A 21,490-nucleotide genomic window follows, 5' to 3' on the forward strand; every position below is an offset into this window, starting at 1 on the left:
TGTGTGTGTGTGTGTGTGTGTGTGTGTGTGTAATCCCACCCACTACCCAGATCCTGAAAAGTTTCAAGAGTTACAAATATTGTCTTTCCATGTAGGAATGTAAACAGTTCAACTTTAGTAAGTCCCTTATGACTTCTCTTTGCTATTTACCTTTTCATGGTTCTCTTCATTCTTGTATTTGAAAGTCAAATTTTCTTTTCAGCTCTGATCTTTTCATCAAGAATGCTTGAAAGTCCTCTATTTCATTGAAAGACCATTTTTCCCCCTGAAGTATTATACTCAGTTTTGCTGCGTAGGTGATTCTTGGTTTTAGTCCTAGTTCCTTTGACTTCTGGAATATCCTATTCCATGCCCTTCTATCCCTTAATGTAGAGGCTGCTATATCTTGTGTTATCCTGATTGTATTTCCACAATACTTGAATTGTTTCTTTCTAGCTGCTTGCAATATTTTCTCCTTGACCTGGGAACTCTGGAATTTGGCCACAATGTTCCTAGGAGTTTCTGTTTTTGGATCTCTTTCAGGTGGTGATCTGTGGATTCCTTGAATACTAATTTTGCCCTCTGGTTCTAGAATCTCAGGGCAGTTTTCCTTGATAATTTCATGAAAGATGATGTCTAGGCTCTTTTTTTTGATCATGGCTCTCAAGTAGGCCCATAATTTTTAAATTGTCTCTCCTGGATCAATTTTCCAGGTCAGTTGTTTTTCCAATGAGATATTTCACATTATCTTCCATTTTTTCATTCTTTTGGTTTTGTTTTGTGATTTCTTGGTTTCTCATAAAGTCATTAGCCTCCATCTGTTCCATTCTAATTTTGAAAGACCTATTTTCTTCAGTGAGCTTTTGAAACTCCTTTTCCATTTGGCTAATTCTGCTTTTAAAAGCATTCTTCTCCTCCTTGGCTTTTTGAACCTCTTTTGCCAAATGAGTTAGCCTATTTTTCAAGGTGTTATTTTCTTCAGCATTGTTTTGGGTCTCCTTTAGCAAGGTGTTGACCTGCTTTTCATGCTTTACTTGCATCTCTCATTTCTCTTCCCAGTTTTTCCTCCACCTCTCTAACTTGATTTTCAAAATCCTTTTTGAGCTCTTCCATGGCCTGAGCCCATTGAGTGGGCTGGGATACAGAAGCCTTGATTTCTATGTCTTTCCCTGATGGTAAGCATTGTTCTTCCTCATCAGAAAGGAAGGGAGGAAATATCTGTTCACCAAGAAAGTAACCTTCTATAGTCTTATTTTTTTTCCCTTTTCTGGGCATTTTCCCAGCCAGTGACTTGAATTCTGAGTATTCTCTTCACACCCACTTTGCCTTGAGATCCTCCCAGCCAGGGCTTGGGGTCTGAGATTCAAATGCTAATTCCCATCCTCAGCGTTTTGGGCAGGGGCGGGGCTGCTATTCAGTGTGAGATTAAGTTCGGGTGCTCAGGTGGGGGCAGGGCTGCCACATGGGGCTCAGTTCCCTCAGGGGGTTTATGCAGAGACCTTCAACAATGGATCCAAGCTCCTGCCTGCTTCGGGAGCCCCTGTCTGCTGCTGCCTCAGCTGCTGCCTCCCAAGGGGTCCTGAGTTATGGAGACACCCCGCTCCCTTCCTGGCCAGCTGAAAAGACTCTCTTACTGATCTTTGGTGCCTGTAGGTGGAGGGACCTGTGTGGCCACTGGAGATTCTGTCCCTGAAGCCTGCTTGGATCTGCTCAGTTTTTCAGGGCTCTCTGAAACAGAAATCTCCTCCACTCCGTTGTTCTGTGGCTTCTGCTGCTCCAGAATTTGTTGGGAGTTCTTTTTTACAGGTAATTTATGGCCTGTGAGTTTGGAGCTAGCGTATGTGAATCTTTCTACTCCGCCATCTTGGCTCCTCCCCCTGTCTCTTGAATTTTTTAAATGTCTCACTGGTAATAACTGAAACTGAAAAATATTTCTATGAAGTTAACTCATCCCGTAATTCCTCCTGTTCCCTTCCCCTTCCAACCCTTGTCCTATTCCTTCTACCTCAATTTCCACATTATACTTTGTTAATTGCTTTGTGAGATATGTTCCATCCATCCATATTATTCTTTCAATAAGCCCATCTAAAACACCTGTTCTTTGCTCATAGATGCAATTCCTGCTCTGTCAATGATACAGAAGAATACTCATTACAATGTATGCAAGGGATTAGAACCTTGCATCTGCAGGTAGTCAAACAGGACCTTCTTCGGGGTTGGGGTATGCTAGTGTATGCATTATGTATATCTATTAGTTGTTCAGAATAGTTATTATTGAGGAGAGACCTTGTTCCTCCTTCTATCTGGCCCCTACCCTCCCAATGGGCTACACCACTCTTTCATATATTCTTCTTCTTCTTTACCTGCTCCCCCTCCTCTCTGTCAGCCTTGACTTTGTCTCTAGTGATTCCTTTGTCCCTGCCCCTGTGCAAGCTTTTCTTACAAACCCATCAGGGAGAAGACTAGAGGAGGGAAAATTGGACTGGATTGAAGTGATGTAGACTTGCATAAGGTCATCAGCCTCACTCTTTTTTTCCAGAGTCCTCCAAAGCCCATGGCAAGACAAAAGTCGGGACAAATGGCCCAGTGTGCAGTGGATACCTTTGGTGTCTTTGTTATTGAAATACAATTTACACACAAGTCAACACATTGCCCCAGGATGTCATTGGTCGTCTTTGAAACTAAGGACAAACAACTACTCGTGTAACTATAAGGTTTTGTTTAAATGAGTGGTGGTATGGCTATTTTACTATGGTCTCTGGGTTTGCATAAATTATAGTAAACAAAATTATACATTTTCGCTTGTAGCGCGTGCTCTGGGGCACATTGTACTCACACTGGCAGGTCTCAAAGGACAGATGCTTACTTGTCCTCTGAAGATTTCAGGGTCCTCTGATGCCTGGTGGGAGGGTCGGGTTAGTAGGCACATAACAAGTTACCTAATTATCTAATAGTATATCTCACTACTCCTTCCAGTGTGCTTGCACTTCCCTATAGTTAATAACTGTTATCAATTAGTTATCCAGACTTGATTAACTTTTAGAAAGAGATATTGTAGGGGTAGGGAAACTGATGCCTTGAGGCCACATTCTTGGTCCTCATGTGGGGCCCTTTGTTTGAATCCAAACTTCACATAAAAAATAGAGACAAAGAGACAGAAACAGCACAAGTTACTTTCCCTCTTTGATTTTGTCATTGATAAAACAGATTAATAAGATTAAATGAAAAGACATAATTAAATTAAGGACTTATGAAATAATATATTTGAAGCACTTTGCAAGCATAAAACAAGAAATATATGTAATGAATTTTTATTGTTAAGCATCCCTTAGTGGGGGTGGACTCCAGGATTGCTGTTCTTCTTCCCTGTTCTACGTTTGAAAAAATGTTAAAGGGTAGGGTAATCCAGAATTTATATTTCCCACATATTGTGTAACCTACTTTATTGGGACAAGAGATGATGAGGGCTGGAAGGGGGAGGTAACAGGAACTCTAAGACTGGAGTTCCCTGTGTGGCAAAGAAATTACATGCTTAAGAGCTGTTGAGGTCAAGGTAAAGATTTGTAACGCTTTTCAACAGGCAAGAGTTCTTAGGGAACCTGCAACTTTAGAGCAGTACAGGTAAATTTTATATGGGATATTCCACAGTAAAGTCTGCACCAGTTATGCTAAGTGAGTGATTCAGGGTGGAATTAGAGAGTGGTTAAGGAGTAGTTAGTTCTTAAAAGAACATGTACTTTTGGCATCTACTGCACAGGTATTTTACCCAGAGTTCATTGGGAAATAGCCTGGGGTGAGGCTACATGGAGGTGTGATTTTAGGCCTGAAAGGTCACCAATTCAGCTAGTGGTTAGGACTGAATAATTAATTAATGTTTTGTTAGACAAGATGAATGTAAGGGAGCATATGTATAAGTCTAGGATACACATGATTGGTCAGTGAGTAGTAAATGTCTTTATGATCCAGTGCACAGCCAGTTCAGTCAGTACACAGCTGATACAGACTAATAAATTCTATAGGTGCAGCTGGCTACTGTAGCAGGAAGGGAGGTAACAGTTGCTGGGGCAGGTTGTGTCCTTGGGTTGGGGAGAAACTGCCAGGGTTAGTGCCTAGGAGAAATGTGATTTTCAAAGAGAGATGTAATATTAGAATTGGGGTCAAAGCACCTTCACTCAAGCACCCCATCAATCCCCCTTTAAACAGATGAGACCCCAAATCTTTTGGAGTAAGGGATCAAGGTCTCAGTTTCTGAAACTGCTTCATGCTGAGAGAAGACATAGACCTGACCCTGTATTACAGGGTCCTGCCAATCAAGGAGTTGGGTCTGTAGTCAGAGTTGGGAACTTGGCTGATTTCAGGTCCAGAGGGTGATGGGTCATGTTCTTGGATAGTGGTTGGTACCTAGTCTGAGCTGTCATCTGCAAGTTCAGGGTCCTGAACCAAGAAGACATAAATCTGGAAAAGAGATTAAATAAACAAGGACCAAAAAGCAGTAGAAAGAAAATTACTAGAAGTGTATTGAGTATTAGAATAGTGTATTGAGTATTAGAATACTGTCAAGCATCCTTCACCCTTTCAACATACTTAGTAACTATCCAGGGAAAAGAGGGACTTGGGCGATCCCCACGTGTCCCAAAACTTCTTTTCTACTTTCTATATTTTTGATCAAGCTTTTATTTATTTTTTCAAATCTTTTGAACTCATTACTCAGACTCCTTTACTTCCCTTTATATTTCTACCATAGACAAGATAGCTCACAAGGTATTACTCTTCACCAGCTTAACTGTATTGCCTTAAACAAAAGAGGCTTCTGATTTGGACCTTGAAACTGAATGGATATACATCCTTGTTTCACAGACTTGTTCATCCTTCTCTGATTGTATTCACTCTGGATGAGAAATTTCAGAAATTAAGTTTTGTTTTTTACATATGATAAGTTCAAATACTAATTTTATCTCTTGTTTAGGCTACAAATTCAAATCAAAACAGTAAGATCTCTTCTGCTTTATAGATTATTACATTAATTTATCAATGCATTATCTTACAAATGAAAATTTAGTAGCACTTAGAAGAGAGATTTTATAAAAACATTTCTTCTAAAAATATTTCCTTTTAAAACAGTTTAAAATTTATCCTGATGCTAAGAGAGTCACAACTTTCATAAAAAATTAGTTGAAAACTTTAAAACTGATAGTTCTCTTTTCACCCTAAAGCAAAGTAAACCTTTAAAATTAAAATTTATTAAAATTTAGTTGGTATAAAAATATCATTAAAGTAACATACATTCTGAAAGTATTAGAACAAACTAAATTCTTGGTTATTGCAGAATTCCTAAATATCACAAAATACTTTAGTCAAAAAAGTGTTGGAATAGAATGTCACATTGATTACAGTAAGAGACTGATCACAGGAAAATACTACTGCTTTTGAAAATTCTTTTAAACAATGAGAATATCTTAAGGGGATAAATTTCTGCACCTGTTGTAATTCTAGATAAAAAATAACTTTAGATTTCCCTGGAAGATTACACAAAAGGGCTCACATGTTTACTGAATACTTGCTCTGATCATAGAAATTTGCTATACAATAAAAAGACAGGGACATGTGACATGCCAAATAGGACAAGTTAAAACATCCCTGACTCTGTTTGAATTCAGATAAGAGTGAAATTCTTCCATCATGTAGTAACATGCAGGAATAGTCAAGTGAGAAATATTTCCTTTTAAAGGAACACAATGGGGAAACTGAGCAAGGAGGATCCCATGCTAGATTGAGGTTAGAATTGTCTCCTTGGCCTTTGCTTTCCAGATACAACTTTCAACCTGTTACCAGTACAGGATCATTTTCCCTCTGAGTAGCTAGTGGCATTTCTCTCAGAAACTGATTTAATGCAAACAACTACACCCAAATTCAAACTCAAAACAAAGTTAGTTATGGTCCCAAATTCCTTTTACCTTATACAGCAAGTTTCACTAATCATAGCTTAGAGTCAGATACAGTTATTTTCACTCTCATGGAGTTGCAATTAGCAATAAAGATTTACCAGGACTCACACACATAAGGGATTCCATTTAAAATTTTCCTTCTTGAATTTAAAACTTGTTCTGATGTTAAAGATTCTTTCTATCTATTACAACTTCTGAGCAAGTCATATTAGACCTTTAGAAACCACATAACCCAAACAAGTTCCTTTCCTATGGCTGATGATCTTGCCCATGTGGATGGTTTCCAGGGGCCTTGGCAATTTTAGAAAATAAGAGCAATTGGCATAGACCACAGGGAGGGGGCTGATGCTAGTGCCTCTGCCTACCAGCATACAGGAGAACTATTCTGAATGAGCAGGACCAATCTAAATAAAGTTTTCACCCAATTCTCTCCTTTCCATACCCAGTAATCAATTAACAATTTTTTGTTATAACATTAAAACTGTAACCCCAAATGACTTAGTCAACAGTCTTACAGCTTTGATAAATGATAGACAAATTGTTTTAGCTGTAACCTCTTTTTAACTATGGGAAAGTTGAAAACACCTGGTTTTTTAAATGACAGTTATAAAACATTATAAGACAGGGTTAGTAAGGCTGATAAAGTAACATAACTGATTTTATATAATTTTTTCAACATCTTTTAGTTTCAACAAAATTCAGATTAAAAAGTGCTTTGTCTAATACTATTTCTGGCTCACAGTGGTCACTACATTTTTTACAATATTAGAGAGGTTTACTACAATTTAGAAGCACAAGAACAACACCAACAGTAAGTTTTATATTACATTAATTGCATTTCCAAACCATCACATATAAAAATTATTAATAGAAGATTAGCCTTATGAAATGTAGAGGCTGGTTGGCTTCTGATCTTGTACTGCCCTGGCCCATGTTCTCCTCTCTCCACAGTTGTTAAAGCCTTTTTCTGTATCTATTGAGATAATCATGTGATTTTTATTTCTTTTGCTGTTTATATTTATTTATTTATATTTATATAGTCAATTATACTGAAGTTTTCCCCAATATTAAACCACTCCTGAATTCCTGATATAAATCCCACATGCTCATAGTGTATAAATATCTTTATGATATATTGTTATAATCTCTTTGCTCATATCAGATTTAAATTTTTCATCAATATTCACTTGGGATATTGCACTACAGTTTTTTTTCTCTGTGTTCCGTCTTCCTGGTTTATGTATCTGCACCATATTTGTATCATAATAGACATTTGATAGCATTCCATTTTGTCATTTTTTCCCAAATAGTTTACACAGCACTGGAATTAATTTTTGCTTAGTAATATTCACTTGTGAATCCATCTTGTCCTGGGGCGTTTTAAAAAATTAATCAATTTATTTTTAGTTTTCAATATTCAGTTCCACAAGCTTTTGAGTTTTAAATTTTCTCCACCTCCCTCCTTTCTCCTCTCCCTTCCCCCACCCAAGATGGCATGCAGTCTGATATAGGTTCTACATATACATTCATATTAAACATATTTTATAGTCATGTTGTAAAGAAGAATGAGAACCAATGGGTTGAACCATGAGAAAAAAGAAACATAAGAAACAAAACAAACAAAAGAGAGGGAACAAATAGTACGCTTTGATCTGCATTCTGGATTCAGACTCTATAGTTCTTTCTTTGAATGTGGATAGCATTTTCCATCATGAACCTTTTGAAGCTGTCTGAAATCATTGCATTTCTGAGAAGATCTAAGTCTATCAAAGTTAGTCACTGCACAATGGGGCTGTAACTGAGTACAATTTTCTTCTGATTCTGCTCACCTCATTTAGCATCAGTTTATATATGTCTTACCAGGTTTTTCTGATGTATGCCTGCTCATCATTTCTTATAGCACAATAGTGTTCCATGACATTAATATACCAAATCTTGTTCAGTCATTTTCACAATTTGATGGGCATACTCTCAATTTCTAATTCTTCCACACCACCAAAAGAACTGCTCTAAATATTTTTCTAAATGTGGGTCCTTTTTTGGATGTCTGTGGGATATAACCCTAGAAGTGGTATTGCTGGGTCAACCACTATACATATTTTTAGAAGTTTTGGGCCACAGTTCCGAATTACTCTCCAAAATAGTTGCATCAGTTCACAACTCCCCCAATAATGCATTAGCGTTCCAATTTTCCCACATCTTCTTCAGTGTTCATCATTTTTCTGTTTTGTCATATTAGCCAATCTGATAGCTGTGATGTGGTACTAAGAGATTTTTGATTTGCACTTCTGTAGGCAATAGTGACATAGATATTTTTTTCATGGCTTTAATTTCTTCCTCTGAAAACTGCCTGTTCATATCCTTTGACCCTTTAGCAGTTGAGTAATGACTTTTACTCTTATAAATTTGTCTCAGTTCTTTATATATTTGAGAAATGAGGCCTTTATCACAGACATTAGTTGTAAAATTTTTTTTTCCAGTTTTGGCTTCCCTCCTAATCTTGGTTGCATTAGCTTTGTTTATGCAAAAATTTTTCAATTTAATGTAATCAAAATGATCCATTTTGCATTTCACAATGTTCTCTATCACTTATTTGGTCATAAATTCTTCTGTTCTCCATAAATCTGACAGGTAACCTATTCCTTGCACTCCCAGTTTGCTTATAGTTTCAGCTTTTATATGCAAATTATGTACCTATTTGGACTTCATTTTGGTATAGCAGTATAAGATATTGCTCCATGCCTAGTTTTTGCCAGAGTATTTTCCAATTTTTCAAGCAATTATTATTAAATAGTGAGCTCTTATTCCAGAAGCTGGGGTCTTTGAGCTTATCAAATAGTAGACTACTAAAGTCATTAGCTATTGTGATTTATGTATCTAACCTGTTCCGCTGATCCACAACTCTATTTCTCAGTCAGTACCAAGCAGTTTTGATGATTCTGCCATAAAATATATTTTAAGGACTGGTATGTCTAGGCCATGTTCCCTAGTCTTTCTTTCCATTAGTTCCTTTGATATTCTGAAACTTTTGTTCTTCCAGATGAATTTTTTAATTTCTCTAGCTCTATAAAATAAGTTTTTAGTAGTTTAACTGGTATGGCACTGAATAATTAAATTCATTTAGCTAGAATTGTCATTTTTATATTAGCTTGGCCTACCCATGAGCAACTACTGATTTTCCAATTATTTAGATTTGACTTTATTTGTGTAAATACTATTATGTAATTGTGTTCATATGGTTCTTGGGTTTGTTTTGTCAGGTAGACTCTCAAATATCTTATAATACCTACAGTAACTTTAAGTGGAATTTCTCTATCTTTTGCTTTGGGCTTTATTAGTAATATATAAGAATGCTCATGATTTGTGTGGGTTTGTTTTATATCCTGAAATTTTGCTAGAGTTGTTTATTATTTCAAGTTTTTCTCACTTAATTCTTTAGGATTCTCCAAATATATCATCATGTCACCTGCAGAGAGTGATAACTTTGTTTTTTCTTTGCCTATTCTAATTCCTTCAATTTCTTTTTCTTCTCTTATTGCTAAAGCTATAGTTTCCAGTACCATATTGAAAAACTGTGGTGATAATGGATATCCTTGTTTCACCCTAATCTTAATGGAAAGGCTTCTTGTTTATCTGGGGGATTTTTAAAAACGACTTCATTGGTGGCTGGTTCAATTTCTTTTTCCTAAATAGGGTTATTTAAGTATTCTACTTGGTATTTTGTTAATCTGTGGAATTTATATTTTTGCAAATATTCATCCATTTAACTTAGATTGCCTGATTTATTGTCATATAATTAGGCAAATATCTTCTAATAATTGCTTTAACTTTCTCTCCATCAATTGTGAATTCAACCTTTTAATTTTTGATATTGGTAATCTCGTATTCTTTTTACTTTTAAAAATGAAATTAACCAGTGGTTTTATCTATTGTATTTCCCTCCTACCCCGATAAAACCAGCTCTTGATTTTTTTTATTCGTTTCATGTTTTTATTATTGTAAGTTTCTTTCATCTCTCCTTTGATTTCCATGATTTACAACTTGGTGTTTAACTGTGCATTTTAATTTTTTTCTATTTAGTTTTTTTTGTTGCATCTTCACTTTATTGATTTCTTCTTTCTCTCTTTTGCTGATATAAGCTTTTAGAGATATAAAATTTTCCTTAAGTACTGTTTTGTCTGCATTCCTTAAATTTTGGTATGTTTTCTCATTGTCATTCTTTTTAGTAGAATTATTTACTGTTTTTATGGTTTTTCTTTGACCCAATCATCCTTTAGGATTAGATTGTTTAATTTCAAATTAATTTTCAATCTATGTTCCCACATCCCTTCACTGAATATAATTTTTATTGCATTATGATTTGACAAAGATTCTTTTAATATTTCTGGTTTTCAGCATTTGTACCTTAATAAATGGTTACTTTTTTTTTTGTCTGTGTCATGTACTGTTGACACAAAGATATATCACATCTAACTTTTCTAACACCTCTTTCTACTCCATAACTTCTTTCCTGTTTATTTTTTGGTTAGATTTATCTAATTTTAAGAGGGGAAACTCGAGGTCCCTCATTAGTATAGTTTTGTCTATTTTTTTTTCTGTAACTCATTTAACTGTTCCTTGAAGAATTTGGATGCTGTACCATTTGGTGTATATGTGTTTAGTAGTGCTATGACTTCACTGTTTATGGTCCCTTTTAGTAAGATGCAGTTTCATTGATTATTTCATTTAATTAGATCTATTTTTGCTTTTGCTTTGTCTGAGATCATGACTGATACATGTACTTTGTTTTTTGACTTCAGCTGAGACATAACAGATTCTGCTCTAGCCTTTTACCTTTACTCTTCATTCAACTCTCTGCTTCAAGTCTTTGTGTAAAGAACATATTGTAGAATTCTGGTTTTTAATCCACTCTGGATCTGCTTCTTTTTTACAGTTCATCAAGTTCATATAATTCATAAGCTCATTTTCCAGCTTCTGTCTTGATGTTTAACTCTATGTTAATGTTGGTCTCTGCCCCTATGGTGAAGAGGTCACTAAAACATCACTGCTCTCCTAGCCTGTACTCTGATCTGCAAGTCACCCCAATTAGTTTTGTGCCCTAGAATTCTGGCTAAAGTTCTATTTCCCTGTGGCTGGGATCTCTAATGTGTATGTAATCATCTTTGCCCAAAGACTGTGATCTGGAATTGAGTATGGACAATTTTTCAGGGTCCTACCCCCAGTGCCAAGAAAATGTCCCTTGTAGTTTCCTTCTCACCCATTTTCTGACACATTTATCATCTGTGGGCTGAGAGCTCTGGAAGACACTGCCACAAATCCAGTTGCCCCAAGGACTGCTGCTGGTTGGTACCAGGTGTGGCCTGTTACTTTGTGTCTTGTACAAGAGCCTAGGGCCTCACTTATAGGTGTGGCATACACTGGATTGCATTCCCCTCTTTCACTTGTGAGAGGACTTTCCTGACAACCTGGGCTGTAATATTCTTTTACCCAGGTCTTGACTTGATTTTGTTGCTACAGAATTAATTTTGAGGTGCTATTTAAAGGTGTTTGGAGGGGTATTTGGGAGAGGTTGGGTGAGTCTTTGCCTTTAATCTACCATTCTGGTTCTCCATTTTCAAAAGTGACCAATTCATCTTGTACATAATTTATTTGTACAAAGTCAATAATCATTTTTCAAGCAACTACTATGTGCCCAACACTGTACTGCACCCTGGTGATACCAAGTAAGACAAGAAAGCAGTCCCTGCCTTCCAAGAGCTCAAAGTCTAATGGAGGAGATAACGTGAAAACAGCTTTGACAAATACAAGAAGGAAATTGACTCCTCATATCCCACATCCTGCATAAATATCTCAGTTCCTTCCTCTCTATACCTGGGGCTTTCAGATGTTCCTCACTTCCAACCTGAGAATTTGACAGGAGATATTGTTTTTTTCCAGACAAGGACAAACTCCAACTCAGGGGAGAGGAGACTCAATGCTGTGGATGAGTAGAGATGTGGCACAATGGATCCTAGGGGACAATATGTGATGACTCATGGGTCTTAGCAGGTGCTAATGTTTGTCAACAGCTGGGCTGTGGCTTTGCTCTGGCTGCTCTGGTAGGGGCTGCATTTGGCCCTATCTCATTGAATCTTGTGCAGTGCAAAGGGAGGGAGTCCTCTCTGTGGGATTGCCCTGCAGAACCCTCTGGTGAAAGAGAGTATGGAGGGGGTTTGAGAACCTTTCCTATCTACTTGAATAGAGCATCTGTTGCAGATAATCTCTCCCTTTTCTGGAGGTTCCCATGCCTTACAAATTCCTGGCCAGACTACTATGTGGAGTTTTCTCCATCTTTCTCACTCTCTTGACATGAACTAGAAAAAATGTCTTATCCTCACTTTTTCTTAGATTTTCTTTATCAGGATTTGGTCTGGTATATTTTTATATCTGCCTGGAGAAGCTTTTTTGGGGAGAACTCTTTATTCGAATTCCTGTTATTCTGTCATCTTGACTCTACCTCCTCAGTTGTATAGTTTTATACTAAAAGATAAAGACAGACAAAGAGAGATAGAGGATCCATTCTAAATCAAACAAATCTAGTAAGTGGGAATATAGCAATTGTGAGTAATAGCAATAAGGCTAACTACAGATGTTGGGAGAGATCATTTGGAGTTGTTGCTTCATTCACCTATATTTCTATCCCTATGTTGCCAGTATTCCTCTGGGTGAAGGTGCCTATGGCAACTAACCTGCATCAACTACATTCTAATTGTGTGACCCAGAGAGATTGATATTGGGGCTCCTGCAAGCATATTATTTTTTGATTATTAAAATAATAGGTTTTCTGATGTTCTCTAAAGATGATTTTCTGGTAACCAATACCTTCCCCCACCCATTTGCCTCTCTCTTTGTCTCTTATCCTCTCCCTCTCTCTCTGTCTCTGTCTCCTTGTTTCTTTGTCTTTATCTCTGTCTCTTTCTGTCTCTCTTCCTATCTCTCCTTGTCTCTTTCTGCCTATGTCTTTGCTCTCTCTCTACCTTTCTGTCTATGTCTCTGTGTCTGTCTTTCTCTGTCTCTATCTCTCTACATATATATTTGTGTGTGTATGTGTGTATGTATGTATGACAGAATAATACTGGCCTGAACCCACAATTTACAAATCTATAAGTGTACATTGGACTTCATTATGCTAGTATTTGTATTTCAAATAAACAAGTTATTTTTCTTCTTCCTCCCTGATTTCTTATTGTGGTGGTATGTTCTTCCTTTGTTGCCAAAGAAGACCATGCCATCAGAGAAGTAATGACATGACTTGAGCTTGACTTTGTTTTTTTTTTTTTTTTGAGTGAGGGAGGGCTGTGCAAGTCACCAGCTTCACTTCTCCTCCAGAGTCATCTGAATCCAGTGACCAGATATTCATCAGGATGACTGGAGATGACCCAGGATGAGGCAACTGGGGTTCAGTGACTTGCCCAAAGTCACAGAGCTAGTGAGTGTTGAGCGTCTGAGATGAGATTTGAACCCAGGTCCTCCTGACTCCTGCATTGGTGCTCTATTCACTGTACCACCTAGCTGCCCTTTGTGGTGGTGGACCCCCTTTGCTTAGCACAATATTAAAAGAGTGTATGTTAAATACACTTATTTCTTAACACCTGAGTCCTAGTTTTTGAACGTTCTAGAATTATCTGGAAATTAACCACGAAAAATATGGAAACTGTACTTGAAATATGGAGCACAAAATTATAGAAAAAACCATCCACATCTCATAAACAGTTTATAAAGGTCTCAAAAAGGTCGCTGAAATAAGGCTCCCTTAAGCTTCTCTTATCTAAAAAAAAGAAGAGAAAAGATCAATAAAGCCCAAGAAAATTAAAAAGAAAGGAATACCTGGAGGGCATAGCCAACATGGTGGATCAAATGCAGGGACTTGCTCAAGTTCTCCCCCAAACCTTTCTAAATACCTGAAAAATGACTTTAAACAAATTCTAGAGGAGCATAACCCACAAAAATGACAGAGTGAACCAAATTTCCAGTCCAAGACAACATGAAAATTCAATAGGAAAGATCTATTACACTGTCCTGGGAAAACAGTGCAGTATAGTGGACTAGGCTCTAGCAAACTGGGAGCAGACCTCAGGGGACTGAATCACTGGCAGCTGTGGTGGTTTACAGACTTCTCAGCCCACAAACACTAAACACAGGTCAATAAGAAAGGTCTGTTGTGCCTGGGTGAAAGAGGAGTAAATTGTGGACCCAACCCCATCCCCAGGTTAGTGGCAGTGGCAGAGGCAACTGCATTTGGAGCTCTCAGCCCACAGAGAGTGGGATGATTGAGTTGCTGATCATTGCAGGGGTTGCAGTGATCTCTTTCCTGGCACTAAAGCAGGATTCTCTTGCTTTGCCTGCTCTTGGATCTGGGTTGAAGTGCAGTGTGGCAGTCCTGGAGTGAGGAGGAGCACTGGTGCAACAGAGCTTGTGGAAGCATTGGAGAGAAAATCTTCCTCACAGTTCCAAGCAGAAAAGAATATTTGCAACAATTTACAGAGGAAAACATCAGCCAGGAGAGGAATAAGCACCTTTCCTTAGATCATACCATTTTGGAAGACCTGAAAATTTCCAGGTCCCTATAAGAATCTTTGAAAAAAGCTGTGCAAAAGCTGTGAAGTTTGGAACAGTACACCTTCCACACTTGAAGCAGGACCTTAACTTAACAAAGATTTAAAAAATCAAGTAATTGTCTGGAAAAATGAAGAAACAGTGGGAAAAAAATCTCCGACTATAGAATCTTACTTTGGTGACAAATAAGATCAAAACACACAACCAGAAGTAGACAATAAATTCAAAGGCCCTACATCCAAAGCCTCCAAGTAAAGTATGAATTCATCTTAGTCCATGGAAAAGCTCAAAAAAATCAAGTTATCAATGTAGGGGAAAAATTGGGAAGAGAAATACGAGTGATTCACAAAAATCATGAAAAATGACTCAACAGCTTGCTAAAGGAGACACAAAAAATGGTGAAGAAAAAAATACTGTAGAACATACACTAACTCAAACAGCAAAAGAGGTCCAAAAAGCCAACGAGGAAAAGAATGCCTTAAATAGAAGAGCTAGCCAAATGAAAAAGTGGTCCAAAAGCTAATTGAAAAAAAATAATTCCTTCAAAATTAGAATTGAGAAAATGTAAGCTAACAAATCTATGAGAGATCAAGAAATTATAAAGCAAAACCAAAAGAATGGAAAAATAAAAGACCATGTGAAATATATAGTTGTAAAAACTATTGACCTAGAAAATGGATCCTGGAGAAATAATTTAAAAATTATTAGACTACATGAAAGACACAATCAAAAAAGTGCCTAGACATCATATTTCAAGAAATTATCAAGGAATACTACTCCAATATCCTAGAACTGGAAGGAAAAATAGATATCGAAAGAATTAACCAACCACCTCCTGAAATAGATCTGAAAAGAAAAACTCCTAGAAATATTTTAGCCAAATTCCTGAGTTCCTATGTCAAGGAGAAAGAATTACAAGCAGTCAGATAGTAACAATTCAAATATTGTGGAAGCACAATTGGGATAATACAAGATTCAAGAACTTCTATACTAAGGGTATAGAAGTCTTGGAACATGATATTCTGTAGCTCAAAGGAGGTAGGATTAAAATCAAGAATCATCTACCCAGCAAAACTGAGTAAGTCCTTCAGAGGAAAAACGGATATTCAATCTTTCAAATATTCTTGATGAAAAGATCAGAGGTGAGTAGAAAATTTGACTTTCAGATACAAGACCCAAGAGAAGCATGAAAAGTTAAATAGAAAAGAGTTACTGTAAGGCATTTATTAAAGTAGAATTGTTTAAATTCCTACATGGAAAGATGATATTTGTAACTCATGCGATCTTTCCCAGTATTAAGGTAGTTAGAGAATATGTGTGTGTATGTATATACACATACACATATGTATACATACATATATGTATATATACACTCATATATATGTATATGCAGATGTACATGTATATTTGCATACATACATACATACATATATACATACATACACAATCTATCTATATGATATGTCAAATATAAAGTAAAGGGGTAAGAGAGGAATGTACTGAGAGAAAGAGAAAGGGAGAGGTGGAATGGGATAAATTATTTCACACTAAAGATTCATGAAAAACCTTTTACATTGGAAAGGAAGAGGGGGAACATGAGAGGGAAGGAGTGAACTTTACTCTCATAGGATTTGACTTAAGGAGGGAATAACATAATCACTTGGGTATGGAAATCTATCTTATTCTACAGAAAAGTAGAGGGGAAGGGGAGAAGAGAAGTGGGGATGATAGAAAGGAGGGCAGAATGGCAGAGGGGATAATCAAAAGCAAATACTTTTGAGGAGAGACAGTGTCAAAGGACAGAATAGAATAAATGGGGTTGGGTGGGATAGGGTAGAGGGAAGTATAGTTTGTCTTTCACAACATGAATATTGTGGAAGTGTTTTTCAAGGCTATACATGTATAACCTAATTGAATTGCTTGCCTTCTTATTCAGGGTTGATGCAGAAAGAAGAAGGGAGACAATCTGGAACTCAAAGTTTTAAGCATGAATGTTAAAAATTGTTTTTACATGGAAGTGGGGAATAAGATATACAAGCAGTAGGGTATAGAAATCTAAAATAGAAGGGGAAAGAGATAAGAGAAATGGGTGGTGAGAGAAGGGAGGGTAGATTGGAGTAAGGGTTAATCAGAATGCATGCTGTCTTGGGATAGGAAGAGAGGAGAGACAGGTAGAAAATTTGGAATTCAAAATCTTGTGGCAGTGAATGTTGAAAACTCAAATATATTAATAAAAATTAATTATGCTAATATGAAAATATGAAAATATTAAATATTTTAAAATATAAATTTGAAATTAATTTTATATTAAGATATTAAATTTACTTTAATATTTAAATATTAACATATTTATATTAAATATTAAAATATTAAAAAAAGAAAGGAAAATCTACCAAGAGTAACCAGGTTCTTGGGGTAGAGGAGATGGTTACTTCTTTAATGGCGAGATATTATATGAGTCTAATTCCCCTTGAGTGAGAGGTATCCGTTCCCTTTGCTTTTCCCATATGCCTCTCCCCTCCCAAAAAGTGTAGTAGGGTTGCATTTCCCTACATCTGTCAGACTTGCTTTCACAAAGAGTGCCAGGAATTATTTCAAGTTTAATCATAGTCAACACACTTTTAAGGTATTAGTTGTCATGTGCTAAGTTAAGGAAAATTCCTTTGCTTTTTCTGCCTTGGGAATATGCCATACAGGGTCTCACATAATTAATTGTGTTTCTTTCCTCATCAGAAAAATCTTGGCACTCAGGGCCAATCATTGGAGTTCTTTCGGATTTGTCAAGGTGGTTGGAGGTGATAGTCCCTGGAATGGGAGGGTAGAGCTCAGTTTTGGAAGAAAATGGAGCATTGTCTGTGATTGGAATTGTACTGCCAAAGTCATCTGTGCTGAGTTAAAGTGTGGGACTACCATCTCCATTATGAAAGGAGCTCAGTTTTGAAGAAGAAATGGACATATCTGGGATAAAGAATTCCAATGTAATGGAAGTGAACCACTTCTGTCATTGTGCCCCACGGTACAACATCCACAGGGAAAATGCAGTCACAGTATGGATATTGGAGGCATTTGTTGAAGTAAAAATTGTACAATGTCTTTCTCTTGCTCACACATTGTACTTGATCCTGAAATTAGAATGTCATAATGACTTTTCTAAAGCCCTGTCTTCTCCCCAGGGTACACAGATTTTCATCTGATGGATAGAAGCTCTCAATGTGAAGGAAGTGTGGAGATCCAAGTTTTGGGGACCTGGAGGACTCTCTGTGGCTCCCACTGGGACACGGCAGATGCCAACGTTCTCTGCCATCAGCTCCACTATGGGGTTGCCATGAAACCTCCAGAAGATGCAAGTTTTGGCAAAGGAAGTGTCCAGATCACAGGGGATATCTTTTGTTGCACAGGGATTGAGTCTCATTTTTGGAATTGTGTAGTGATTTTTCTGGGGACTACAGGAAAAGTTGCCTCTGTGGTCTACTCAGATTTGTGAAGGGAAACCTCTAATTCAGACTCAAAGTATATCTCTAGATAATGGACCAGTGAAAGCATTGATGTGTTCAGAAAGCAAAAGGATAGAAATATCTACACCCATCAACAGTCAAATGACCCTTTTCAGTATACACAAGAGAGCCATGGCATCTTTTCTCTGATAGAAGTATGAAGAGTCCTAAATATGTTGTTGGGAATTTTGTATGACATTTGTTCATACTTACTATGTATATATACATATATATAGTAATATATATATATATATATATATATACATAGTTGTTCATTCGTGACTTTTCTTTGGGAATTCCCAGGTAGGGAAGATGTACCCATCAACTACTTTAGAGGAAAGTATAAATTCATGATAATATGTAGTACTAAGAATGAACAGGGATATACTGGCTTTGGACATTTGTAGGAAGGACTAACAATGAACAAACTTAAACAGAAAGCACTAGATATTTCCCCAGAGCAAGATCACCCTGCAAACAAAGTATAGATTAGAGAAACATCATAGACACTGGGATACTATTCTACATTGGGTGGACCATGTTGCAAGCATCTTAGAATAAAATTACAGGACTTTGTTCTTTGAAAATTGCAATGTTTGTCTCAAAGGACATTTGCCAAAGATCTCCTTATTGTTGGAAATTGATTTCATGAGGATTTCAGTTGGTGAAAGCTGGGGAAAAGGGAAATCCTAGTTGGAATGATAAGAAGATCCTGTGCCCGAAGACCATGAAATCAATTATCAAATCAATTATGGAATCAGTTTCCACTGAAGAAATTCTTATGCAAGTAGATCCTTGAGCCAAAGATTACACAGTTTTATATTCTCTGTTTATTTGTTTGAGGTAGTAGGATTTGAATTAGGGTAAAACCTTTTCATCAGACATACAAATACTTCAGGGTCCAGAGTAAAACATGAAGTCACAGGTCAGAGGAGCAGGATTCTTCAAGGAAAAGAGGGTATCTTTTGGATCGTTGCTGGTCACCCAGAAACTGGGGAGAAAACTTGAGGGAACAGATAGTGAGGTGTATGAATGATGAAATGACTGAGCAAACAAAGGTTGACATTCCCAAACCTATCAATTATTAAGCAATACAAGGTTATTGCTTAACAAATCAGGACCAGTGTCCTTTCTCAGCTTTGCTCCTAGGAATACAGGGGAGGCAGATTTTTATGTGTTGAAAACCATTAACCAAATGAGAACAATGAATTAAAGAAAACAGTTCATAAGGATACAAAATTGGGTTATATGCTTCCTAATTGGAAGGAAGATTGGAGGCTTTCCAAGTTGGGAAGGGGAGAAAAATTATGTGTAGTTCCCTGAAATCAGAAGAAGAAGTTTCCCAGTGCCCTCTCTCCCTATGAGTGTCTATATTCAATCAAAAGAACATAGAAACAATACCTGATTGAATAGTACTGGGATTGCTTGTGAGAAAATTCCTTGCATCAATCTTTGGATTTGACTGGGTTTGTAGTCACTATCACATAGGTCCTTAATCAGGTATCAGGTAAAAGTTGTCCAGTTCCCAGGCATGCAGGACTAGGTTCAAAATATGCAATAATGTTTTCTCCCAATTCCCACCATTGTATCAAGTTTTCTCACAAGATAGAAATTGGACTAGATCCATAAGTGAATGGAAAGAGCATCGAGTTAGCTCTAGTATTGAGTCACAAGATGGAGTCAGTGTAGTTAACTGAATTCTCATTACCACTTGCTACTCCAGTATCCTCAGTAGGAAAGTCCCAGGGAACAGGAGAGAAATTTAGAAACAGGTTAGAATTAGCGAAACTCCTTTCAGTTGTGTTGCATTAGCATCACCATGAGAAGTCATTTCCAATGATGTGCAAAAGTGAAGTTTCTGCTTTTATGTTTTCTTTTTCCTCAGTTACTTAGGAAAATCAATCTACTAGCACTTAATAGGTGCCTACTCTTTGACAACCTCAACCTTTTTTTCTGTTGAGCTGAGGAAAGAAGGAATTCCTATTTAGGTAGTCCAGGAGAGAGACCTGTCCCTACTGAGCAGAGATTTTTGACTTTCTCTGGGCCATGACCTCTTTCAGGATACCCTTGGGACCACTTCAGAGAATGCTTTTAACTGATCTCCTCCTCCAATTGATGTCAGAAAAATGAGGAATTAAATTGCACCTGATTATGGTCCTTCTAGATTAACAATATTTAAGGGAGCAGATAAAAATAATTCTAGTCTGGTGAAGCTTCTCTCTGAGGAGAGCAGAGCAGCTTCTGGCCACAAACTTGAACTTTCCCTCCTGGTGGGAATTTAAGTCTTCCTTGGAAAAAGGAAGGTGGAGAAACTAGGTAGAGAAGCAGCCAGGTGGTACAGTGGCTAGAGTGCAGGGCCAACAATCAGGAAGACCTCAGTTCAAATTTGACTGCAGACAATTACAAGCTACATGTCTCAAGGCAAGTCACTTAATCCTGTTTGTTTCAGTTTTTACAGCTGTAAAATGATCTGGAGAAGCAAATTAAAAAACCACTCCAGTATGTTTGTTAAGAAAATCCTAAATGGGATCAGGAAGAGCTGGACACTGCTGAAATGCCTGAAGTAAAACAAGAAGGGGAGAAGAGTGCTAGAGACGTCTATTCTTCCTCCATTTGAGTCACACAGTGACACCCCCATGTCACACGTGGGAAGGACAGTCCTTTGTGTACAGGTGGGCTCATCACACACAAGTCTCACTATATATAGGTCCTTGCTACAGGTGGGGCTCTTCTTACACAAATAAGAAAAAGATATATTGAAATATAGTTATAAATATATTTTATTTTTAATGATATTTTTGTTAATTATATGTAAAGGCAATTTTTAACATTTATTTTAAAAAATTTAGTTCCAAATTTTCTCCATTCCTCTCTCAATTCTCCCCACCCTAAGCAATATTTATCAATTTTTTTTAAAACAAATTCATGTACTTCAAGTAAAAAACTCCTGTCCTTCTATTTTGACATAGGATGGTGGCAAAAATATGATAGGAGGAAGCTACCCCAAAGAGTTCATAGATGCTAGACCTAGCAGATGGGGGAGCAAAGTCTGAGGAAGTATTATCAGTTACAAGCACTGCAACCTTCTTTCAGGAGCTCTTCTTCATGGAAGGTCACAGACTTTTTACGACCCTTTGCATATGGAGGGGAACAATAGAACTGCCTATGAAAACAATTCTGTTTGACTTGGTGGAGCCAAGACTTGTCTTCTTAAACTGGGAAATCCCTTTGTCGCTCCCTCACAATCTGTCTTCTCTCCCATATGCTGACCATCTCCTTCTCTCATCCAGTGCCTTTCCTCAGAGTACATATTTACTTTACTCATTCCTTCCCTACTTAAAACTTCCAGCTTCACATTTAAGCAATGTGTGCTTTTTGCAGGAAACCGGACACAGTCCCTCACATTCAATAATTCACAGTCTGACCAGGGAAAGGCACCTGTCCTATATCTGGATAAGAAAGAAATTTGGGCAATCT

The sequence above is a fragment of the Notamacropus eugenii genome, chromosome 2 (assembly GCF_028372415.1).
Source record: "Notamacropus eugenii isolate mMacEug1 chromosome 2, mMacEug1.pri_v2, whole genome shotgun sequence".
Taxonomy (NCBI): domain Eukaryota; kingdom Metazoa; phylum Chordata; class Mammalia; order Diprotodontia; family Macropodidae; genus Notamacropus; species Notamacropus eugenii.